The 27184-nt window shown below is 39.3% G+C and overlaps 1 non-coding gene across 3 annotated transcripts in view; it reads left to right on the top strand.

Moving 5' to 3' along the window:
- The first annotated feature begins 4743 nt into the window (after positions 1-4743).
- The window catches only part of LOC136884834 (uncharacterized), a 54057-nt gene continuing 31616 nt past the window's right edge, over positions 4744-27184 (top strand). Inside the window, exons 1-3 of one of the 3 annotated variants that reach the window (XR_011018934.1) lie at positions 4744-4862; positions 7082-7209; positions 14354-14648. This is a non-coding gene — a transcript (uncharacterized protein). Of the gene's footprint in view, positions 4863-5000; positions 5076-7081; positions 7210-14353; positions 14649-27184 lie in introns of those variants that run through there. The other 2 variants (XR_011018933.1, XR_011018935.1) reach the window with 2 other exon arrangements.

Raw genomic sequence — 27184 nt, 5'->3', positions numbered from 1 at the left:
ACTTTAACTCCAAGTACCTCAGTAATTTTCCTTTTATGTTGCTGGTTCTCAAGTTTCTTTGCCATTTCCCTGAACACATTTTTATCATGCAGCACTTTTGAATAGTTATTAACAAATATGTTAGCAAACACTTTCACACATTTCTTGACAATTTTTATCAAAGGCATTCATCACTTACATTGCTTATATTGCTCTCTATAAACTGTATCCCTAATGTAATCACATCAACTCTCTGATTTTCTAACTTTAAAAACGCAGGCTCAAACCTGCTGCTAATGAGTACCTGAAAAAGTCTATAAATGTCACAACATAAACACATCAAAAAGATGAAGGACACTTCACACCACCCCTGTTGAGTTCACTGAAGTAAGATAGAAGATCTTCCTTGTCACAATTGATGATCAAATCATCTTCAGATTGTAATACTTGCTTACACTGTGTACACTTTCCACTCTTCTCTTTAACAAAACCTTCATGCTCGTGTAACTTGCAATACATACAATTATTTTTAGCGTCTCAAGAGAAATTGACACTAAAGGTGTTTCATCCAAGGCAGACTGAAATTTGTCCAAGTTCTCAACTATTTTATCTTGGCTGAAAGTAACTGTCAGATCCTTGAGAGTAAATTCCCCCAACTTTGCAGAATGAAGTTTTAACAAACTTATCACCTTGAGTCTTTGTTCAGATTCTAGCACTTGTTCTACTGAGACATTATATGTGCAGCCACTTAAACTTCTGTACGCTCCGAATCTGCCCTCTAAACTGTCTGTCTGTCTGTAGCTTACCTGTCAGAATGTAGGACCATTTATATTTATTGAAAATATATCTGCATAACTGAACAACTGCAGTCAACGTGTGTGTAAAAGCTAAGAATGTTTCATTACTAAGTTTACCCTCATTGTGTGAGGTGCTGCTATGCCATATATCAACATATGTCTTAACAGTTTCTAGAAAGAGAAGCTTAGCATCACCAGGGCCATTAATCGGGCTAGCATCATCATTTCGTGTGTATTTCCCTTTCATTGGGTGCTGAACATTAGAAACAGTCCACCACTTAGAAACTAATTTTAAAAACTGGACAGTCCGCTCAGAAATAGTGACACCCTCACTTTTAAGCATATCCAATGCCACTGTGTTTTTGGTATCAAATATACTCATAGCAAGAGCAACATTCTGTCTCTGTATAGCAGTGGGATACAGTGCCTTTCTTGATAAGTTTGGAGCCAGTTTTAATATCATATTTTTTTTTTTCAGAATGGAACAGGTCTCTAATATCAGATAACTTTGCCTCAACATCTGTGTACTGAAAAGTAGATTGGTTTGCAGTAGAGTGTAGCAAGCTTTCTATTTTTGGAAATATCTCCTCAGTGTTAGGAAGGACAAAAATTTGACTGGGTTGATTTAACCAATTGTTTCTTACACATTTCAGCAAATGTACACTGTCGAACAGAAGAAATAGTGACCTGGAAGGATTAGCTGGGTTTGCAATGCAGGATTTTAGAGTACCACCACCCAAAAGCTCAAACATCTTGCGATTCATGCTATGGTTATCTGATATCAAGCAGACTACATCAAATTTAAGCTCCTCCATTAAGGTTAAGACATCAGTAGTTAGAGTCAATAGAGTTTTTGCATTCATGTTTCTCACAGGGAAAAGACCTATTACATCTTTATTGTCTGAATGTAAAGAGGACAACATGAAAGCCTGAATGGTAGTGGCAGACTCTCCTCCTGAACTATTTTCAGCCATTGCTATTATTTTCCCTGCTTTATAACTGAGTTTGGAATTGACATAGATCTCATCCAGCAAAATAGCAACAACTTTCTCATCATCATTCAGGAGCTTACTTTTTCCTCTTAAAAATGACTTTTGCAAAGGGTTGATACCAGAACTGTTTGGACCTATTTTGGATAAGAACTGTCTCAGATAAACATGGTGAGGTAGTGTCATTATGTTTGTTCTTCTCAAAGATTGATAAGCCCCTGGATGTGAGTAAGAAATACTTGCAGTCCATATTAAAAGATCTGCTGAGTATTTAATTTGACAAGAAAGAGCAAGTTCCAACTGTTCTAATGCAAACTTTATCTTTCCAGCCCTCTCTACGTTCATATCAGCATCGAGTAGCAAGCCCTCCTTTGTAACATTTATCAGTGAAGTTACCCTTTCAGAGAGGGATACATTTTCCTCATTATAATTAGCAAGACAACTCACCAGATTCTCCAGTTTGTTCCATCTATCACACTTGTAGGTTTTGTTTCCATTAGATTCCAAGATCAAGGCAAACTTTTCCACAGGCAAGCACAGATTCTTGTAAAACACACTAACATCTAAATTGCTGGACACTTTAAAGCACACAGACACTGATGGAATATCTCGATATCCATTATCATCTATTTTAATGAAACTAATATAGTCTTCCTTTACAATCGTTGTGAATGGATTTACCTGCCTATTTTTAATTTCACATAAAAAAAGAATCAAAATCTGCAATAGTATCCTGTTCACACCATTCATTCTCTCTGTAATATCTTCTGCACACGTTCTTCAGGATCTTTTCTTCCTTTACTTAGCCTCACTGTGAGATATGAAGGTTGATTAGGGAAAATTGTGGGGTAAGCATCATTACTTAGTTTTGGATATTTTCGAGGAACACGAATAGGTTCTCCATTTAGAACTGGAAAAACATCTTCCCTAACCACATACTTATCCTCAAAGTGGTGTATGCACACGACTGTTTTATCATTTACTTCAAAACTGTCACGATGTATACTCCTAATCCACTTTTCTCTTAATGTTTTCTCCTTAGGAAACTTAAAAATACTAGTACGAGAGGCATTCGTGTAGTTTGATTTACAACCCGGCACACAGCATGAGCGACCCATATTAAAATAAACACCTTTTCACATTACTACATATAATTACATATCATGAATGTCCACTGATTCAAATACACGCTCCCACGCTAAAATTCTGCAAATAACCTAACGTTTATCCTCAACTTTCATGAAAAAACACCGACTGAACACGATCACAATAATCCAAAACAAACCCACGTTTCCAACAAATTCGGCTACTCGATTCGTCATCTTTGAGCAATCGAGAGTAGCATTAAGGTCTGAGAATTGGGGTCGGTTTTGTACAAAACTGCCTTCCGCAATCGTTGCGTTTCTTGACACTGGGGTTTTCCAGAGTAACTCGCAAGTAAAATAGGCCGTTCTGGAGAGCTGCCCTCCTATTGAATGAAGCGCCTGACGTCACCGACAGCCATAATACAGTGCTATATACCCGAGATTCAATGGCCTTAGATATTTAACATTTAAAACTAATACGAAAACATAACATGACTTCAAATCCTACTCTGTAATGACAGGCACACTCACAAAGGCGATCGTGAGTTGAGAATCAACCTTTTAAGAACAACATAGGTATTAATCAAGGCTTAATACTGCCCCAGCTTAAAGAAGGACGAGAACTACGAGCGTTATTCCACTTGTAGGTCGCAGAAAGTACAGTGATTTAAGATTGTTTCGTTACGGATTTGTAAATTATGTTGATATTCAGATATAAATATTTGTAATTTATGTGTTATGTACGGTAGTATATTGTTTAAGACTTTCCATCGGGGAGTAGGTACGATTCAAGCACACGGTAATTTTAAATTCCTCTTACCCACATTTCCAGTAGTCTGAATAGGTAAAAATGTATAATAGGTTAGAAGAGTGTTAGAAAAGAAAAGTTATATTACTTCTGTCGACAAAACTATTATGCTCATTCGAATTTTGAGGTTGTTTCTCATACAACCAATAGGCCTATAAAAATCCAATTACACCACACTTTTCCTCGTTTTATTTCACGTTAGTCTGAAACGTTTAGAGTTTTAAATTTGTACTTTAATATTTTTTATGGCAAATGGAACGCAGGAAGTGCCCGTTTTTTAAACGTGTTTTAACCATACCTCGTTCGTCAATTTTAAGAAATTACCGGGCGAGTTGGCCGTGCGCGTAGAGGCGCGCGGCTGTGAGCTTGCATCCGGGAGATAGTAGGTTCGAATCCCACTATCGGCAGCCCTGAAAATGGTTTTCCGTGGTTTCCCATTTTCACACCAGGCAAATGCTGGGGCTGTACCTCAATTAAGGCCACGGCCGCTTCCTTCCAACTCCTAGGCCTTTCCTATCCCACCGTCGCCATAAGACCTATCTGTGTCGGCGCGACGTAAAGCCCCTAGCAAAAAAATATATATATATAAGAAATTATTTCTCAAAACACGTCATCACATCGAATCCAAATTTTAACACAATATACAATGTAATGTTTTATACATTATTTATAAATTTAAGAATTTTATGTTCCCACGAAAAAAAACCTGTTATCAATTTTGTAAGACAACCTTTTCTCGGCTCAGGTTGGTTGGAAAACTGCATTCCAGGTCGCGTTGTAATCTTTATATATAGAATGTATGACTGTGAAATTCGTAAATGAATTCAATTCCTTTATATCAGTTTGTATTTATATTTGATAGAATGATATACTGTACATCACTGACTGGCCGGTACAAGGAAACCCGTGAGGCGTTGCCGCGCACTCCCTCATTTGTTCGGTAGGAGTACGTTATTTTGCAACGGTTTTATACAACGGTTGTCTGCGCGCAACTGTTGCGGCGATAACCGTTGTCTGGGCGCAACTGTTTTGCCCAGCACTATTCTGATTCCCATTTGTCTCCCGTCTCCCGGTAAATGGGCCTACGCACGCAATGTATTTTCTGTCCTGTGGTCTGAGTGTAATGGTTGGTCTTGGTGGTCCCAGATGACTATGACTTCTATCCATGTACAGTAGTTAGCTGGAGATAAGTGAATTATACCGGGTATGTATGTATACAGTCGAGTAACAATGCACTGGTTATAAAGTTGTGAGAAACGCTATTCATTATTTACGGTTTACTTTCGAAGTGGTTGGCTTGTTGTTATGTAATGTTCGTATTCATTTGTTTTGTACTGTGCATCTCGGACATACTGCGGCATCATGTCGAGGTTTGTTCTGTGGATTGTGCTGTTTCCCTTAAGATTTTCATCATCAGGTAATTGCAATTTCTTACGTTTCACACTGTTTACAAAGCTTTGAACATATTTCTAATAAAGTTGGAGTCTCAGTCTTCTACATCTCCATACGGACCTTATTATCGTACGGTACGTAATAGGAAATAAGGTAAGCTTTATAATTCAGTTCGTATTTAAACACAAAGGAATATCGGCAGATAATTCTGATTTTCAGCCGACTGTTGGCTGTCTACATTAAATATTACCCAGCTGTCGTTCTTAGTGATAATATATGCAACGCTGTTCCAACATGGTACCAAAATGATTCTGAATAGCCTGCTCATACGCATGAATATACATGTTGTTCCAACAGAGATTCAGAACTAGTTCTGAACTGTGAGTTCTGAATTTGTGCTGTTCTAACTACGTTCAGAACCATTTCGGAGCCAATGCCGGCAGTTCTCATTCAGTACCAGGAACTGCTTGTTGCATACATCCACATTTAATTCGATCAGTAATTTTTGTGATAACAAACAGTAATTCTCATTGGAATAGTGAGGTCTTCTAACATCCATTGTTAAAAGTTTTGTAACAATACCTAGATGGCTTTGATACAGTTTACAGTTGCCATTCGCTTATTCCAACAAAACATTATTAACAATCAATTCTGGAAGAATTCTTACTCGCATATGCTCATTAAGATAATCTTGAAGGAGTTCATAGCCAATTTGAAACAGTTTGTTGTAACGAAGGTGCTCGTAACCAGTTTGGAACTTTTGTAGTAACAAAGTAGTTCATAGCCAGTTCGGAACTGTTTTTTTGTAACAAATATACAGTATATATTGTAACATAATCAGTAATGGTTGCAACTTCTGGGATAAAGTTGCCAATGAGTACCTGGCTATCCTCTATGATATCATTTGTTTGATTAATGAGGAATCAGGCTAAACTGCTACTGAATTCAACATATTGTATGGTAGCTCTTAAAGGTGCTGCTAGCCGAAGTGAGGTCTGTGTGTTGAGAGAAGAACTATGCCTATATCTGTGTAAGAAACTGGCTTTTAAAATAATAAGGCACAGGGCTTACACACAGTTTTCATTATTATCCAGGGTGATTTACATAATTTGTAGGTGTAAAGGAAAAGGCTGGGCTCTCCATCTACTATTTGAATGTTTGCGATTGGTGACCATAGATGCTGGCTCCTGTAAACAACAAGCACAAACAAGAATGTTTGCGGATTGGAGAGAAAAATTAATGCACTATATCAGAAAATTCCTAATAGTTACTTTCAAAATTATATTGTAACTGAATTACTGTTGGACTGTAGTGTAAAGACAGTACAGAATGTTCATAGCCAATACAGCTAGCAGAGTGACAGGGTGGGGAGGTTGTCTCTTCACAATCAGACCATTTGCCCTGCAAGTTGAGAAAGAAATGATTAGTTATTTGAAGGTTTGGATTTATGTCGCACCAACACACATAGGACTTATGGTAACGATGGAATAGGAAAAGAGTAGGAGTGGTAAGGAAGGGGTCCTAGCAGCCCTGAAAACAGTTTTCTGTGCTCTCCCATTTTCTTACGAAGCAAATTCTAGGACTGTCCTGTACTAATGGCCACTGTCACTTCCTTCCTGCTCCTCGCTACAACACCATAGGTCCTGCCTGTGTCAGTGTGATGTAAAATGAAATGTTAAGAACAAAAGGTCAGTTGGGGTATAGAGGACAAAATATTATGAACAGATCAGAGCACATCTACAGCATAGCACAGGGTAGGGTTATATGGGGAGGTACATCACACCAGTCGTTAGACCCCCAGAGTAGTGGGTGATGTGTAAGTTGCATAACATGGGCTTTTAACTAGGGGTGTGCAAATTAATTCCAACCTGTGGGTGTGGGATGTTCTTTCAGTGAAAATGTTTATCCCTGAGGTTCAGTTTCCAGGTAAAACTGGAGGTCTTATGGCTATGAGCACAATATCAGCAGTTACTTAAAACTACAGGTTTTACTAAAAAACAGCAATAAGAGGGTATGTTGCTTATTTTTCAGGGCAAGATCTGTGGACGTAATCTACATCCCAAAACAGTCTAAATCTTCACACGTTATTTAAAATGGACTTGGATGTACAGATCAAAGAGGAACCAATATGCTTTGGGGAAACTTCAAACAATTCATGCGTAAGTATCGTTGCAGATACCTTTATAGTGATTACAATTAAACCTTTAGCAGTCGTCTGAATTTGACTGGTTATATAACTCTACTTTTATTTGTTGTTCAGGAAATATATGAATGTCTTGCTGTCTTTTTTAAAGGTACATCTCAGATTTACCAAAATATATTTTTATGATTACATAAATGCAGAATTACAAGTAAGCATCTTTTATTTTGCACAGCATGACCGGAAGCTGAATTCATTCTTTGGGTTTTGAAAAAGAAGTGGGTTTCTCTTCATCTCTCTTTTTGCTTTGTAGCTCTTGGAGGGAAAAATGGCAGTCTGACTTAGTAGGTTGTGCAGGGCTTGCGTTCGGGTTTCAAGTTGGCATGGTCATTGCTTTATCACCCTGATGGTATTAAAGGTGCTCAAATACATCAGACTCTTTCCGTAATCTTAGTGTTTAGAAATCCATAAAGCTAATTTGTATGACAACGAATCATAAATGATAACAACTTATAAGTTACAAATTTTATTATGGTCTATATTGATAATTGACCACTATCAAAGGGTAGAGATAGTTCCACTTATTCAATACCATTATATTAATATTATTAACAATAGCTATGGCTCTATGGCAAACGGTCTGGTGTAGGTGTCCATGCTGAGAGCGCATAAATTTTGAGAAACATGGGGCATTCACTTCACACTGAATTAAAACAATAGATCTCTACATTTGATGAAAAGGCCACTTATTCAAGTTGTGAATGTCCCCTTTAAAGCTATATATAAACTGTTTACTGAGCATGTTGGCCATGCGGTTAGGGCTGTGCAGCTTTGAGCTTGCATCTGACAGATAGTGGGTTCGAACCACACTGTCGGCAACCCTGAAGATTATTTTCCATGGTTTCCCATTTTTACATCAGGCAAATGATGGGTCTGTGCCCTAATTAGGGCCGCAGTCTTTTCCTTCCAACTTTTATGCATTTCCTACCCCATCATCGCCTTAAAACCTATCTGCATCGGTGCGAAGTAAAGCAAGTTCCAATAAAAAAAGACATGTATATAGGTACTCAGTTATTCTGTTCGACAAAGCATGATTTGTAGATTAAATGGGTCCACTTTACAGATTGTTATGGAAAGATTGTAGTGGACGGAGATGAAATAACGTGCGGGCAGAAATGAGTCAATATTGGACATTCTAAGATTAATTTAAAACTTTGAAACTACAGCTGTATTTCTTTCTCTGATATCTTTTGGTATCTTTTCAAATCTCAGCTTTACAATTCAGGTACAAAGTTCATAAGATTGGGTAACAATTTAGAAAATTGAATAATAATTAATTAACAACTTTGAGCGTGATGTTTCCTAATTATACATTATCCATCAGCGCTGCGACTCCTTTCAACAAATAGTCATGGAGACAGATGTCCCAATTCCCTTTATACTACTAGGAGACAGAGTATCAAAAATACACAATTTTCCAAGAGCACTTTTTGCGGCACAGAATTATCTAGTTGACTACTCTCCGAACATTATCACGTTATAGCCTTCCAATGGCACCATTCAACCTTTACATTCATAGAAAGAGCATCATTGCTCTGTAAAATTGCATTTAGGATTCTATTTCAAAAAATGTGGCCTATCAAAGGTACAATCTACATTTTAAAAATTCAAGCCGTATTCACTGTCTTACGGTATATGCTTAACATTATTATACAAGACACAAAGCAGCTTCAAACGTAGCTCCTCCAAGGTCATGGTAGGATTGGATTTTAACAACAGTAAGAAATTGTGACAAAGCTCCCTTTATAATAAACGAACGGCAATCAGCTTCAAGGTTTTGCATTATACTAAATATTAAGTAAGCTCAAAATAAACACAGCCAACTTGGAAGGAGAGAAAGAAGTGAACATTCAACAATATTTAGAACAGTGACAAGGGGTCATACATTTTAACAAAAACTTTTTAACAGGAAGACAAGCGGAATAATTTTAGTGTAACAGTTTGAAACTATTTAACTACAGCTATTCAAATGAATAGAATAGTTTTTAAGTAGGCTAACTATGTATCCATCCGATTTCACCCATTAACCACCACATAGTTTTAATTTCATTTTAATTCAATTTATATTCAAATATTTTTTAAGAGGAACATGGTACCTGAAAAAAATGTACTTAAAAACTCAGTAATTCACCTAAGCTAAGGAACAGCTGAAGATGTTCTCAAATAAGAACGAAACATATACTGTTTGTAATTAATTGATTTGCTAAAAAGCAAATATCTATCTAGCTAGGTATTCTGCCTTATGGCAGGTCTTGTCATGGGATGAACCTCTTCCACTGTTGCCTGTCCTGCGCCAAGTTTTTCATGTCCGAATATTTATTTCCTTCGATATTGTCCAACATTTGATATTTTTTCCTTCCTCTTCCTCGTTTGCCTTTCACCATTCCTTCTACTCCTTCTTTCAGTAAACAGTCCCTCCTCAAACAATGTCCGATCCAGTTCATTTTTCTCCTTCTAATGGTTTGTAACATACTTCGTTCTTCTCCAACTCTTCATAATACCTCCTCATTCCTTACACGGTCTTCCCATTTCACTCGTTCTATTCTCCTCCATACCCACATCTCTAGTGCCTCCAATCTTCTCTCATCTTTCTTTCTCAATGTCCAAGTCTCTGCGCCATACAGCGCTATGCTCCAAATGTAACACTTAGCAAGTCTTTTCCTCAAATCTTTGTTTAGTGGTCCACAAAATAATTTTGATTTTTTCCTAAAGCCTTCTTTTGCTATGGCAATTCTTTTCTTAATTTCCGTTGTGCAATACATATCATCTCCGATCATACTTCCCAAATACTTGAAGTTACTGACTTGCTCTATTTCTTCTCCTCCTATACTAATATGACAACTTTTACCTTTTCCTCCAATTATCATACTTTTGGTCTTCTTCTTATTAATTCTCATTCCATATTCTTCTAGTTTCATGTTGAGTTTATCTAACATTTGTATCATTTCACGTTCACTTTCTCCCATCACAACCATATCATCTGCAAATCTTATACATTCTACTCTCCTACCTCCAACACAAACTCCACTATTTCCATTAAAACTTTCATTGATTATTTCTTCGAGATAGATGTTGAACAGTGTCGGTGATAAAGAGCAGCCCTGTCGTACACCTCTTCCTAATTCAATTTCTTCACTCAACTCATCTCCTATTCTCACTCTTGCTCTCTGGTTTATATACAAATTCTTTATTAGCCTTCTATCCCTCCAATCAACTCCATGTTTCTTCAGGATTGTCATCAATTTGTCCCATCTGACACAGTCAAAAGCCTTCTCAAGATCAATAAATACAGCATAAACCTTCCTGTTTTTCTCTATGTACCTCTCTCCTATCACCCTCAGAAGTCCAATGGCGTCTCTTGTTCCAACTCCTCTCCTGAAACCAAACTGTTTTTCACCTATAAAGTTATTCAGCTTTCCATATATCCTTCTGTTGAGCGTCCGCAGTAAGACTTTGGCTGCATGAGAAATTGGACTCAATGTCCTATGTTCTTCACATTTTTTGCTGTTCTTTTTCTTTTCCATAGGGATTAAGATGATTTCACTGAAGTCCTTTGGCCATTTTCCTGTCATGTATATTTGATTACATAATCCAATCAACTCCTTTCTCCCTTCATTATTTAACGCTTTTAACAGTTCAACAGGAATCTCATCTATTCCCATTGCTTTTCTATTTTTCATCTCGTTCAGTGATGCTTCGATCTCTCTTCTCAGTATGGTTTCCCCTTTATCATCCTCTTTAACCATATCTTCCTCCTCTAATTCAAGTTCTTCTTCATTTGGTCGATTGTCCCGATCATATAGCCATTCTATGTATTCTTCCCATCTTTTCATTATTTCTTGGGGTTCATATATCATTGTGCCATCTGTAGCCTCTATTTCCTTATTGCTGTTGTTCCTTCTCTTTTCTCTGAATACTATATTTGTTGGTTCCTTGTACATCAAGTCATATTTCCCTTCTTTCTCCAATTGCTCTATCTCATCACACTTTTCTGTCAACCATTTCTTCTTTGCCTTTTCTGTTTCTCTTCTTAATTCATTATATAACTTTCTGTAGTTACGCTTTCCTTCTTCTGTATTTACTGTTTTCCATTTCCTGCGTTCCTCCATTTTACTTATCATTTCTGATGTTATCCATTCCTTCTTTGCCCTTTTCCTCTCCTTGACTCCAAGCGTTTTCTTAGCTGCTTCTTTCATCCCATTTTTAAAAGTTTCCCATCTCCTTTCTACATTTTCTGTTTCATTTCCTAATGTATTATTGTTACAATACTCATCCTCTAGTTCTTTACACTTGTCTTTATCTTTCAGTTTCTCAATATTAATTTCTTCTCTCTTCTTTCCTTTCCATACTATTTTCAATTTAATCATTACCTCTGCTACAACTAATATATGGTCAGAATAAATGTCTGCTCCTGGGTAACATTTAGCATTCTTTAGGCAGTTTCTGTACCGTTGTTGTATCATTATATAATCAGTTTGATATTTCTTGTCATCTAATCGAGATATCCAAGTATACCTTCTCCTTTTGTGGTTGTCAAACAAAGTGTTTCCAACCACCATGCAATTTTCATTACAGAATTCAATCAACCAAAAAAGAAGTATCAAAAAGTGGATAATTTTCAATTCTTGTAAGCCTCTGTGGCTTGAGAGTCTAACATCTTTACCTAAAAGGAATGAAATAGAATTAAACAGAGGTATCGAGTAGCCATTCTACCCGGCCTTTGTGAAAAACAACAGGTGAATTTACTGGCCCAAAAATCAAAATAGTATCCAGTATTCGGGAGATAGTAGGTTCGAACCCCACTGTCCGCAGCCCTGAAAATGGTTTTCCACTGTTTCCCATTTTCACACCAGGCAAATGCTGGGGCTGTACCTTAATTAAGGCCACGGCCACTTCCTTCCAACTCCTAGCCCTTTCCTGTCCCATCGTCGCCATAAGACCTATCTGTGTCGGTGCGACATAAAGTCACTAGCAAAAAAAATCAAAATGGTTGAGGAAGTGGACACTTGCGCTCCTTAAAATTGAAATGAAAAAATTAAAACCCTATTTGGGCTTATGACCTGAGGTTACAGAGGCTATGCCTATACTACTGAGGTGACTAGATGCAGAGAATATTTAAGTTACAAACATTGCAAACTGTAAAATGGTATAAAATCATGGTTACCTCAAAATTAAATTGATAGGAAATACGTGAGGGTAGCTCACTCTCTATTTCTTGATTTTAGTTAAGTTTCTTTGGCTTGTTTGAAATTTACATTTTGATTTTGGAATTTACATTTTAGAAAATTAAAGTTAAATTGTTAAAGATTGGAAACCTTCCCCTCGAGCTAGCTTTCAAAGACTATCACTTAGTTAAACCTGGACTGCCATTACCTTGAGCTGGTGGACTTCTCAAAGATGGACAAGGTGCCTCTACCTCCTTGATAAATACTCACTCTGTAGACTGGAATGATCAATAAGACAAACTGGTCTGAAAATATGCTAGCTTTTATATCCGAGGGGAAGTTCCAGAAAAATTAGGGCTGAGGCCCGACGCACCCCAAATTCTTATTGGGTGATAAAATAAGTACCAGAAACCTGTGATTGGGTGAAAAATAAATGTACACAATTTTGTATTGGCTCACCTCTTAAGTTGGCGGGAAGAGAAAGGAGTGTTGTAAACTTTAACACACCAAAGAAAAGAATAATCACTTCAGTTTAGGAAACCTTAGAATATAAAATTGCTTAACAATTTTAGTAGTCAATCTCTACACCAGAGGGCATAACGTAAGTTTATATTAGAGACAACTGTAGAGAAATATCGAAACTTCTCGTATTAGTTGTCTCAAGTTTGAGATTTTAGATGGCATTCTCCAAGGTGCTTCATTTAACCCTTTATAGGGCATGGTACAATAATGTACCACCTTTTTGTATCAACGATATCATGTATATGTCTTGGTACAAGTGTGTATCGAATGCATGGGATGATGTAGCAGCACTTGTGGATTGTGCTGCCAGCTAGTTTGAGGTCTAGGAACCCGCTGTTCTCTCTCCAGTGGCATGTAATTGCGAAGTGGTACATACCTGTACTGCGCCCGTTTGGAGGTCTACTTGTGAACGTGTCTTTGTGCTTGTCTTCGCTTTACAACTGAATTTCGAAGAAAGTGAAGGATTTCTTACTGTTCCAAGGTATGTACATTTTTGTTAAGATAGATAACTACACACATATATATGAAATAGTATTATATTACTTACGAATACTTAAGTATTGCAATATAAATATGGAGAAATACTTAACCTGCAAATTTAACACAATGATATTACGTATTCTCACAATAAAATTTGGAGAGATAGTAACATAATCAATGGTGTAATAGTGAAGGCGGTCCTTACCAATAGATCTATGCATAATTACCTTTCGCAATTATTAGCCAAAAGATAATACAATGAATTAAGTCAAGTTATGTCACGGTACTTTTGCTTTGGGTCATGAAGGGTCTGTCCAAAGATGAGGAAGAAGGTCTTTTGATCTCGATCTCCGAAAACCTAGCCTAGGAGTTGGATGACGGAGGAGATGATGATGCTGAAGATGGTATTCCAGTAATACCAACCCATTCACAATGTAAGAGGCAGAAAAACAACAATGACATCGGTCTTAGTTTGAAAGGTTAACATTTTATTCTAGATAATTTGTCTACTGCCCCTAATCTGTCATTTTAGAATGTTACTCCTCGGTTCCTTGGGCCCCTGTGTGATCTGGATGATTAGATGTTGCACTTTCGCTGTCAGCCTGGGTTCAAGTCTTGATCACTTCTTGTAAATTTTTCTGGAAAAAGTGAAGGTCAGATCCTTTATTTCACGGATTGTCACTTCCAGTTTCAATCGAGTTCAGCCCCATAATCCATTTCCATCATTCATTCATTCAATCAGTCATTCACTTACTTCCTCAGTCATAAAAGAGCAGGTATATAACAGGCCTCTCCAGACGGGCCAGTTAAATAATTTGGAGCTAGATGGGGCATTCATTCCTGACCTGGTCTTCAACTGAAAACAGGCTTAGATATATATTCTTAATGTATTAGTTTATTAGTTACCCAGTGCAAACTTTCAATCCTTGTCTGCAGTATTGGAGGACTCTGATGATTTATCATCAGATGATTCTGCAGTGGATCCAAACTTCATGCCAACTGCTAGTGACACAACTTAGCCAGCAGGAATTATCATACCGGATTCGTCATCTGAATTGGAGGAAGATGATCAACTTACCCCATCAGATGAATATCATTGGACCAAATTGGGTAAAATGCCTGATGAGTTCAAGTTTAGTGCAGTGTGATGTAAATCTGTAAAATATCAATGCATAAAAGAAAATTCTGTTTGAATGTATTATTTGATATTTGTCAATATAATAATGAGTACGATTGATTTTTGAGTGTTTTTTTAATAAAATTATGTAATAATGAGTAAAGATTGACTTTGTGCTTTGATCACATATATGATTAAGGACTCATAATGTACTGTAATACACTGACTGACAGAGCAAATGCAACACCAAGAAGGAGTGGTCAGAACTTTATGCCAATTGCAGGGTAGACTGACGTCACTGAGGTATGCTCATGATGTGAAATGCGCCGCTGTGCTGCGCACGTAGCGAACGATAAATGGGACACGGCGTTGGCGAATGGCCCACTTCGTACCGTGATTTCTCAGCCGACAGTCATTGTAGAACGTGTTGTCGTGTGCCACCGGACACGTGTATAGCTAAGAATGCCAGGCCGCCATCAACGGAGGCATTTCCAGCAGACAGACGACTTTACGAGGGGTATGATGATCGGGCTGAGAAGGGCAGGTTGGTCGCTTCGTCAAATCGCAGCCGATACCCATAGGGATGTGTCCACGGTGCAGCGCCTGTGGCGAAGATGGTTGGCGCAGGGACATGTGGCACGTGCGAGGGGTCCAGGCGCAGCCCGAGTGACGTCAGCACGCGAGGATCGGCGCATCCGCCGCCAAGCGGTGGCAGCCCTGCACGCCACGTCAACCGCCATTCTTCAGCATGTGCAAGACACCCTGGCTGTTCCAATATCGACCAGAACAATTTCCCGTCAATTGGTTGAAGGAGGCCTGCACTTCCGGCGTCCGCTCAGAAGACTACCATTGACTCCACAGCATAGACGTGCACACCTGGCATGGTGCCGGGCTAGAGTGACTTGGATGAGGGAATGGCGGAACGTCGTGTTCTCCGATGAGTCACGCTTCTGTTCTGTCAGTGATAGTCACCGCAGACGAGTGTGGCTTCGGCGTGGAGAAAGGTCAAATCTGGCAGTAACTGTGGAGTGCCCTACCGCTAGACATCGCGGCATCATTGTTTGGGGCGCTATTGCGTATGATTCCACGTCACCTCTAGTGCGTATTCAAGGCACGTTAAATGCCCACCGATACGTGCAGCATGTGCTGCGGCCGGTGGCACTCCCGTACCTTCAGGGGCTGCCCAATGCTCTGTTTCAGCAGGATAATGCCCGCCCACACACAGCTCGCATCTCCCAACAGGCTCTACGAGGTGTACAGATGCTTCCGTGGCCAGCGTTCTCTCCGGATCTCTCACCAATCGAACACGTGTGGGATCTCATTGGACGCCGTTTGCAAACTCTGCCCCAGCCTCGTACGGACGACCAACTGCGGCAAATGGTTGACAGAGAATGGAGAACCATCCCTCAGGACACCATCCGCACTCTTATTGACTCTGTACCTCGACGTGTTTCTGCATGCATCGCCGCTCGCGGTGGTCTTACATCCTACTGAGTCGATGCCATGCGCATTGTGTAACCTGCATATCGGTTTGAAATAAACATCAATTATTCGTCCGTGCCGTCTCTGTTTTATCCCCAACTTTCATCCTTTTTGAACCACTCCTTCTTGGTGTTGCATTTGCTCTGTCAGTCAGTGTATTTTCAGGATAATGAGGTGGTACATTATTGTACCATGCCCACTTTTGTTTTTTCATGACCCATTTTGACTGATCAAATTATCATAAATAATTATAAAATCAAAGTCTATTGACAGTATGCATTGTACTAAGTCATGAAAACACAAAAAAAACTGTACATTGCGAGAGCACCTTATGCCCTGTAAAGGGTTAATGTACCGAGCGGGTGTACCCCCGGTTCGCCCCGACCCAAGAGTTCTTCCTCGGGTGACACAGTTTAAAATTTTCCTTTTTAGAATATTTGGAGTTGAATTTCACGGATAGAAAATTTCTTGATGAAAATTTATTTGTAAATAATTCTGTCAAAAACAAGCCTTGAAGTCTTCCTGATGCCGTAGAAGTCTGAGATGTACAGTTCTAGTTTGACATCAAGAGTGGCTGCCACTGCCGATACCGGGGTGGGGTTCCAAGGACCCCCCAAGTACCCTCAGATATACCTTTCCCACTACCATGAGAGGAGTGGCCATGGTTATGGTTGCCAAAGACCGAATATAGAACCACTGCTCCAAGATGAATTAGGCTGGTCGGATACCGCACCTCAGCTCTTTCTGGAAAGGATGGTGCTCCAGCACAATCTTATGAAGAAGACTGGGCCAGAGCAGGTTGGAGCAGGATGCTTTTAGCATTAGCGGCCCCTGACAACAATCGACTAACCCATTAGACATGTCAGACAGGTGTTCGACCAAATTACTAGCTTCCTTAGCATGATCATCCTTCAATTTTAGAGACAATAGGTCCGTAGCCATATTATAAATAAGAAACAGTTTAGCCTGAACTCTTTTAGGTTGATTAGCAGAAGGATCACCTACCTCACAGAAACTATCAACAGAAGCTAGCTTGGAGGTATTATCTGTGATAGTGGACAGAGCCTCATCAGTTTCCTTCTCAAATACTGGGATACAAATTAGAAACTTGAAAGATTCTTTAAGTTAGGCAATATCTGCCACAACCGTGTCACCAGACTGGACCTTCCTAATTCGATGTTCTGAAATCAATTCCTCCTTGCGCAAGTACCCAGGAGCCGAGGATCAGACATGGTGATAGAAAATCTAACAACATTTGGAAAATTCCAGCAACGAACATTTTTCTTGTGTTCGGTGTTGATTTCGATTAGGGGCTGTCGAAAGGGGCTTAATCCAGAACCATTCAACCAGGCTCTGCTACCACTTGTTAGAAAAATATTGTGGTGGACAGAGGTGAAATAAGTGCGGGCAGGTACGTGTCGATATTGTGGTGGACAGAGGTGAAGTAAGTGCGGGCAGGAACGTGTTGATATTGTGGTGGACAGAGGTGAAGTAAGTGCGGGCAGGAACGTGTCGATATTGTGGTTGGCAGAGGTGAAGTAAGTGCGGGCAGGAACGTGTCGATATGGTGGTGGACAGAGGTGAAATAAGTGCTGGCAGGAACGTGTCGATATTGTGGTGGACAGAGGTGAAATAAGTGCGGGCAGGAACGTGTCGATATTGTGCTGGACAGAGGTGAAATGAGTGCGGGCAGGAACGTGTCGATATTGTGGTGGAGAGAGGTGAAGTAAGTGCGGGCAGGAACGTGTCGATATTGTGGTGGACAGAGGTGAAATAAGTGCTGGCAGGAACGTGTCGATATTGTGGTGGACAGAGGTGAAATAAGTGCGGGCAGGAACGTGTCGATATTGTGGTGGACAGAGGTGAAATAAGTGCGGGCAGGAACGTGTCGATATTGTGGTGGACAGAGGTGAAATAAGTGCGGGCAGGAACGTGTCGATATTGTGGTGGACAGAGGTGAAATAAGTGCGGGCAGGAACGTGTCAATATTGTGGTGGACAGAGGTGAAATGAGTACGGGCACGAACGTGTCGATATTGTGGTGGACAGAGGTGAAATGAGTGCGGGCAGGAACGTGTCGATATTGTGGTGGACAGAGGTGAAATGAGTGCGGGCACGAACGTGTCGATATTGTGGTGGACAGAGGTGAAGTGAGTGCGGGCACGAACGTGTCGATATTGTGGTGGACAGAGGTGAAATAAGTGCGGGCAGGAACGTGTCGATATTGTGGTGGACAGAGGTGAAGTAAGTGCGGGCAGGAACGTGTCGATATTGTGGTGGACAGAGGTGAAGTAAGTGCAGGCAGGAACGTGTCGATATTGTGGTGGACAGAGGTGAAGTAAGTGCGGGCAGGAATGTGTCGATATTCAAAAGATTAATTTAAAACTTTAAAATTAGACCTGTATTTCTTTCTGTTTTCATAATCTCAACTTTACAATTCAGGTACGAGATTCATAATATTGGGTAACACTTTAGGAAATTGAATAATAATTAATTAACAACCTTGGGCTTAAGCTCCATAATTATACATTCACCATGAGTGATGTGGCTCCTTTCAACAAATAGTCAAGGAGATGGATCTCCCAATTCTTTTTACACCACTAGGAGACAGAGTATCCAAAATACACAATTTTCCAGGAGCACATTTTGCTTCACAAAATTATCCAGGAGACTACTCTCTGAACATTATCACATTATAGCCTTTACATTAATGCAACGACCATCTTTGCTGTATAAAATGTACATTTAGGTATCCATTGGCAGAAAAGTCTGGGCCTATCAAAGGCACAACCTACATTTTACAAATTCAAGCAGTATTCAGTCTTACATGCTCAACAGTCTAACATCTTTATATGAAAGGACTGAAATAGAAATAAACAGGGGTATCGAGTACCCATTCTACCAGGCCTTTGTGAAAAACAACAGGTGAAGTTACTGACCCAAAATGGCGAGGAGGCGGACACTTGCTTATGGCCCCACTGAGATGGAGTGAATGTATAAGTTACAAAGATTCAAAACTAAAAAAGTTTACAAAATCATATTTACCTCCAAATCAAGTTGATGTTGAACACGACAGGGTAGCTCACTCTCTATTCCCTGATTTTGGTTAAGTTTCTTTGGCTTGTTTGAAATTTAATTTGAATTTTGGAAGTTACGTTGTTAAAGTTGGAAACCTCCTTCGCGAGCTAGCTCTCAAAGACTATCACTTAGTTAAACCAGGACTGCCATTACCTTGAGCTGGTGGACTTCACAAGGATGGACGAGGCGCCTCCAACTCCTTGATAAACACACACTCGGTAGACTGGAACAGTCAGTAAGACAATCTGGTCTGAAAATGTGCCAGCTTTTACACCCAAGTGGAAATTTCCATAAAACTCTGGGGTAAGACCCGAAGCACCCCCAATTCTTATTGCGTGATAAAATAAGTACCAGAAACCTGTGATAGGATGAAAAATAAATGTATAAAATTTTGTATTGGCTCATCTCTTAAGTTGTCAGGAAGAGAAAGAAGTGTTGTATACTTTAACATACCAAAATGAGAATAGTCAATTCAATTTAGGAAACCTTAGACTACAGAATTACTTTGCAACTTTAATAGTCAATCTTTACACCAGAGGGCATAACATAAGTTTATAGTTGAGCTCCAAAATCAATTCAAGACTAAAGAATACTTGGTTATTATAAGGACACTGGCCTAGTCCAACACCAGTCACAACAGTTTTAATGTGTTATTTTAGTTTCAATTTCAAACGTGTAGTCAGACATTTCATGACAGTTTTAGATTTAGGTTTTACTTCAGACATATCAATTTGTATTTTTTTTATGGGTGTTTATATGTATGCATGTATTCCCAATGTGATCATGGCTAAAGATAACCTAATGTAGCAAGGTTGAAACTAGTACTAATCATATATGATCTAATATTAACCTAGTGGTATTGGATAAGTGGATCTGTCTCTGCTGTTTGATAATGATAACAATTTGACAGTGAATTTTTTTTTCCAGAAACCATAACCTGGTTTATTGTAAATGTGATATTGCTAAAAGTTTAATATTGTTATAATTTTATATTGCCAGGGGATGGAAAACATCACTTGGGTCTTTGTTTTTAATATTTAATTAACAGATTGAAAGGATACCATGTGGTTTTTACAGAGTTATGCATTACAGTGCAGTTTTGTCATTCTTGAATCTTACAGAAGATTGATGTGGTGAAGCTTAAAATGCTGGGAGTTTTGATGTGATGTTTGCACTTGAGATATGTGAAGAGACTATGGTATTCCCTTGCAAAGAAGGTACATTCTCTCATGATGTGGTAAGCGATTTGTCATGTTTTCTTTGGGCTGTCACGAAGTGGGGAAGTAATTATGTTCATTCTGTGGATGGGTGATGTAATGCAGCCTTGGTTTATAAAGAATTGCATGTGGATGTAATTAGGCACAACAGAAAGTCTATGAGAGGTACTTGGAATGAACAGTTTAATGTGAGAAACATTCTGTGAGTTATATATGTTTCTGTATTTTGCTTTACATCGCACCGACACAGATAGGTCTTGTGGCGATGATAGGACAGGGAAGGCCTAGGAGGTGGAAGGAATCATCCGTGGCCTTCATTAGGGTACAGTCCCAGCATTTGCCCAGTGTGAAAATGGGAAACCACGGAAAACCATCTTCAGGTGTGCCGACAGTGGGGTTTGAACCCACTATCTCCCAGATGCGAGCTCACAGCTGCGTGCCCCTGACCGCACGGCCAACTCGCCCTGTGATATATGTTTCGGTCAAGATTTTGGTGTAATATTATTTCAGTAAAAGCCTCTATGGCTCAGACAGCAGCATGCTGGGCTCTCACCACTGGGTTGTGTGTTTTAATTCCATGTAAGATTTTTTCATGGACAAAGTAGAGGCTCTCTCAGTTCCCTAGTCTTCCCTGTGATCATTCCTTGCAATATCATTTCATTTTGCCTGTCAGTCATTAATAATTGCCTCAGAGGAGGGCAGCAGGCTTTGGTAGCCAGCACAGTTCCTGTCCTTGCCGCTAGATGGCAGCTTCTTTCATTCCATTCCTGACCCAATTGAATGACTGGCAACAGGGTATGGATTTTCATTACTTCAGTAAATTCCTGCATCTTGTCATTGATATTGTGCTATAGGAAATGAGGTGTAGATAGCTGGGTGCTGTTTTGGCTTTGTGGCCTGCTCTTTCATTTATTTCTGATTGTAAGAGCAGGCAGATGCATTCTTTGTCTGTTTGGTGTGATATTTAAAGCTGCGTATGAGTCTACAGGGATAGCGGGAATGATCACTTGGTGGTTTGTCTTGAGCCTAACCTACAGCAGTCAAATGATGGAGAAATAGGCATTGAAAAGAAACAAGCAATTGTCAAATCAGTTCATACAGAGAGAGAGAGAGTGTCCCCAACGAGTTTTCTTTCCCAGCTTCAGGATGAAGGTGGGCATTAACACTCCTTCGGGCGCCACCTTGACAGATCTTTTATCAGATTAAAAAAATAGAGGAGGTAAAAGTTTAGGAACATGGGTCAAACACAAAAGGTGCAATAATTATTGAGAGGAACAAATAAATGTCATGAAGAAATGAACAGATGATAGGATGAACATAATCGTTGTTCATTGTGGAAAGAAAGAGGAGATGAAGACAAACACGATAACAACCATCTCCACTGCCGCAGGCTTTCTCCTCACCTTTCAGCCTCCGACAGGCTGGTTTATGATTCTCAGCTTCGTCAGGAGGGCGGGCATCGGAAATCATTGAGGGTCCAGCTTCGTAGTTCCTCACTCTTGATGTGGAAAATGTAGGATAGGAAGAAAGGCAGATAAATGCAAGAAAAGGGGAGAAATGTAAGATAAGGATAAAATATAGTTGGTTAATAATGAGGAATACAGAGAAGCATTTGAGAAGTAAGCACTTGTTAAACAGGGTCATCTAGAAGTTATCTATTTATTTCATTATGTTGTCATCAGTACCATCTGGTGCGGACTTGTGTAATGTCCTTATTGCATCCTCTACCTCATGTTTTGTGAAACTGTCTCCACCTGTGTAGCTCAAGTTCAGTTTCGTGATATTACTTTTCTTGTGAGCTATTGTTGTGCATGCTGGGCTGAGTGACTCAGTTTCAATTCTGGCTCCGTCCAGTGGTATTTGAAGGTGTCCGCCTCATATTTACTACATTGCTTCATTTGTTATTTTGGTGCATATACCGATTTTCTCAAAATATATATCTGGCAACCATCTAGGAGCGGTAGTAAAGGAAGAAACCTGGCATAGTTAATTTTTTCTATTTCATGATAAGAAGTTATAATTGATTTATCGTGTTCTCCCTTCATTTATTAGTTCTGCTCAGTGTCATTCCTTATGCTGAAGCATTATTTTGCACCACCCCAGCACTATGGTCTGTGTTACCCCTTACTGCTTCTGTGTGTGAACAGAAAATATAGGGAAGTATAAGGTAAGACAAGCAAAACTGAGCCCATCAAATCCACATGACTGGATGAGTTGGCCATGCGGTTAGGAGCGCGGAGCTGTGAGCCTGCATCCGGGGTGAGAGTGGGTCCGAATCCTACTGTTGGCAGCCCTGAAGATGGTTTTCCATGGTTTCCCATTTTCACACCAAGCAAATGCTGGGGCTGTACCTTAATAGAGGCCATGGTCGCTTCCTTCCTACTCCTAGCCTTTTCTCATCATCGCCATAAGACCTATCTGTGAAGATGTGAAGTAAAGCCACTAGTGAAAACCACATGATAAACATAAAAAACAAGAAAAATCACAAGTAGAAGGAGCATCGTGTAACAGACCTACCGTTTGAAGGCAACCAAATTCCAGAAATATCCAACTGAAGTGATGGTGAAAACAGGCCCATTCACTGGAGAACAATAATGAGGGTGTGAACAAGAATGCAAAATGAATTGTAATAAGCTCTGTACATTTGAGTGAATGGAAGATAAGATAACACCCATTACCTTTAACAATAGATTTTATAAAATAAAATAACTTGAATATTATATTTGAAATAGAAAAACATGACATTATTCATGAAACATAGGTAAGTGGGTTGAAAATAATGAATTTCCTGTAAATTAATATAATGATCAGTGATCCCTTAATAAAATATGGTTTAAGACAGTTGAATTTAAACATAATTCACAGCTTATGGTTATGATTTGAAGTATATTAAAATGCAGAATACATAATCAATTCCCAGTTTGTTGAAACCAAGAATAAGGCACAAATAAATAAACAATATTATTTAGAAGAAAAGTTTTTTAATTTACTAATATCACCAAGAGAACCTCACAAAATCTAAATCCTGAAAAAATTTCCAACATTTCTCACAGTTAAGGAAATAAATTTGTGCCCACCATCACAGACACATCATTCTCAATTAACAATCCATTTCCAATAAACAAAAGGCAATCCATTCACACAAACTCAAGAAGATAGGATACAATAACAGTGGGAAAACAGATACATATTAATCGCAGCCCCCAAAGGAAAGAAGCGTGGACATGATAAAGAGAAGCATTAGCTGAATGCAAGAAAATCATAGGAACATAGTGTTAATGGAGATTCAAAATGGCTGAAAAGCTTTACATGGAATTTAGTAGCTTAATATAAAATTTCATTTCCTATCCCGGCACAGGGGGTCAGTTTACTAGCGAGAGAAGTGGGCACGTGGTAAGATCTTCTCTCAGGTATGAAATGAATGAAAAATGTAATCCTTATAATACAGTTTTAGATTTAATTGTTTGATTAATTAATTAAAGTTTCTTGTATTTATTTTCATAAGAATTATAGTAGTTTTATGCTATGTTATTTACAAATGTTGAGTATTCTACATCGTTTAATCAGTATCACGAACATCTCTTTCAGGGGTAACTCCTTTACGCATCTCTGCCAATTAGAGGTTGGTATAATGCACAATTAGCTTTGTAGTGTCTACAGGGGAAAAAAATGCCATGCTTCCCTTGCTGAATTTTCATTTCGTTCTTTTCCTGTGGCACATGGTAGATGCCTCACAAGACACCTATGCATAGTATAATGTGTTGTACATCTGCAGTGTACGTCCCATGTTGTTCCTCCATCCTTCTCTGTGTATAGGTTCTGTTTTGTACCACTTTGTTAGAATTTGTGACAACAGGTTCTGTTTCAATTCCAGAAAACTTGGTTTAATTTGTCCTATATTATAATAGCAAATGTCAGTTATATATTCTAAATCTTTACGTGCTTCTTCATTCCTGTTTATCTCATTTTCCACTTGATCTACCCATTACAACAGTGTCTGTGCATTCTCAACAACCATACTTCAATATTTACAAATATAGTCAGTATATTTACAGTATTCAACAATGCCAGAAATACTAATGTAAAAATGAAAAAAGTGCAAGGTGAGGGGAAATCTCACTGAATTGCAAGGATAACAACGGCGAACCACAGACGAAAGTAGTGAACCTTCACCAACATGCAACAGTGATGCAGAAGATAATAAATTTGGAATACGTAAAAGGTGAGTCGCGGGTGCAAAATAATTGTGCAGTGCGACACAATCAAGTATTGAGCGATTCCTCGCCACCCACTGGTGCCAGAGTAATAAACGATTGCCTTGATAGTAATACAAGTAGCCCATTAAACAAAAAAAAAAAAAAAGAAGTAAGGAACGAAACAATGATAGTGTTAATGACATAAAATGGAAACTAGTGGCTCCAAAGAAATCGTGAGTCGCGTACAATTATGCATGTGGTTTCATAATCCCAAACATTCCTCGAAGAAATTTTACAACCTAGCTAGTGTACCTGTGATTCTACTGTATTCTACTTTGTATACAGGTTTCTATGTAAATTATTGCACACGCAGTGAGTAAGATCATATTAAATTCTTTGTCCCTTAGCGCAATCTGAGAAACAAAACGGGGAGGACCTTATTCACTATTTACAATGTAAGGTGCTCTTTTATGGAGTTTTGATGATGAAAAAAAAATATGAAATGGCGTATGGCTTTTAGTGCCGGGAGTGTCCGAGTACAAGTTCGGCTTGCCAGATGGAGGTCTTTTGATTTGACTCCCGTAGGTGACCTGCGCGTCATGATGAGGATGAAATGATGATGAAGACAACACATACACCCAGCACCCGTGCCAGCGAAATTAACCAATTGTGGTTAAAATTCCTGACCCTGGTGGGAATCGAACCCGGGACCCCTGTGACCAAAGGCCAGCATGTTAACCATTTAGCCATGGAGCCGGACGGTTTTGATGATAATGGCAGGCCACATTTCATACCACCGTTCAAAACAGAGTTCAGAAGTTTCTGCCATAGTGGCAAACTCACTTCCCAATTGCCATTTACAATAGAGATGAGGAGTTTTCAGTGTTAAGACAGCCCCCTTTTCATAACACCAGTCAAAATCAAGTTGGAGAGATTTTAATATCTCGTGAATAGAACCATCTGAGGTTCTGAGGCCATGTGCATTTGCAGAGTTTCACCCAGACATGTCAGTTGGGCTCATCAGTTGCATTGGCATGCCCCTGTAAGCCTTTGCTTGGCAGTGGCAGACCAACTGCATGATCCCGTATTGTTAGCAAATAGGGATTGCTAATCTGCTCAACGATAAGTGAATTCTTTGTTTTAAAACATGTGTACTGCTAGCAGTCAGTCCTAGCCAGTGCATGTGGGATGTTTCAAATAAAGGCCTTGTCCCAGTGATTTGATTTCCATGGAAGACTATAGGCTGTTTGGCTGTGATTAAGACATTGAAAGCAATGGAGAGCTACAGGCCTGCCTGCTTACTTCCTTGGCCAATAAACTATGACCCTAATGGCTATGTTAATTGTACTGGGCGGTACACCTCTACACCGTTTATTTAAAAGTTGCGCCAGTTGAAACTCCTCTTCTGGAGGAAGGTTGAACTTTATCTATTCTATTAATTCTCTACTTTCTCAGTAGATGTCACCACGTGGAAAATTTTGAGTTTTTGAACTGTGTCACTTTTGATGTGTTTTTGTTTCGCTTGAAGTAAGAAGTGTGAACTTTCTCTTCTAGAGGACACTACTGAAGAATTACACTAGTGCAACCTAGTGCGAAATCAAAGAACTATTTTGTTGGAGAAATTTTTATTTCAAGAGTTTGTTCTTTGTTAAATTTCTTTCTGTCATGGTTTAAGTTGGCTGTATACCCCTCTTTTTCCCCTTATTTTGGATCTAGCCAATCCCGCGTTTCTTTAATTAATTTTCCACCAATAATGTGTTTCTTCTTCCTCTATGTAGGGGTTTCTTTTCCCTAGCCAATAAAAACTTTGAGGGAGGGTGTTTTATTTCCCCTAACGCCTAGAATCTTCCGCGAGAGGATATAAACTGCTGATTTTGGGGTCTCCGGGCCACTTCTGTTCCATCTTTCAGTGTATTAAGTACATAGCAGGAGGCGGGAAGCGCCTCTTTCTTCTTCAGCCGTTCAACACCAGGTAATGGCCTATTAATAACTTCTTTTCTTGCTAGGTCGGCAGTTTAACACTCGCGGCGGGTTCGAAGCATTTCCATCATGTAACCTTTTCCTAAAATGTAATTACTCTTTTCATCTTTTTCTTGTAAAGCTACATATTGGGATAGAGAGTGCTAACCCTCTCGAGCTCCCACTCACATTTGTTTTGAGGTGAACTTATTTTCTCAAACTATTCTTCGTTTATGTAATGTAAAGTGTTCTTCTCTAAGTCACCTCTGTAGTATGGGATTAGCCCTTGCGTTAGCGGCCCAGAGCCAGATTAGGTTTTAAAAAACAAAGTGTATTAGGAGTGCAAGATCGCCTCCTCTCAAATTGTTATTTTAGAGGTCATGTAATCAACCTTCTTTCATGTAATAGACCTCTGTAGGTTGGGTATTTTACCCCTGTGAATACGTCCTTAGAGGACAGCTTGAAGGTAGAGTTTGGTGTGGCCTTTGAGAGGCTTAAATTTTAAGAGCGGATCGCTCTTTTGAAAATGGAGTGTCATATGCCTCGTGGAGGCTTTTCTGTGTAATTCGGAGCCAGGGGCTCCTAGGGATGAATGGGGTTTTCTGCCCCTCTGTTAAAACTTGTGTTTGTGGTAAAACTGAGCTGATCGCTGAAGTCAGGGCGTGAAGCCCAAAACCTGTAAATATTGTATCTCCCCTTGTTTTGCTACATTGTACCTG

Source organism: Anabrus simplex, chromosome 13 (genome assembly GCF_040414725.1).
Source record: "Anabrus simplex isolate iqAnaSimp1 chromosome 13, ASM4041472v1, whole genome shotgun sequence".
In the NCBI taxonomy this organism is placed as follows: Eukaryota; Metazoa; Arthropoda; class Insecta; order Orthoptera; family Tettigoniidae; genus Anabrus; species Anabrus simplex.
The sequence above is the reverse complement of the archived record's forward strand: the minus strand, read 5'-3'. Positions and strand labels throughout refer to the sequence as shown.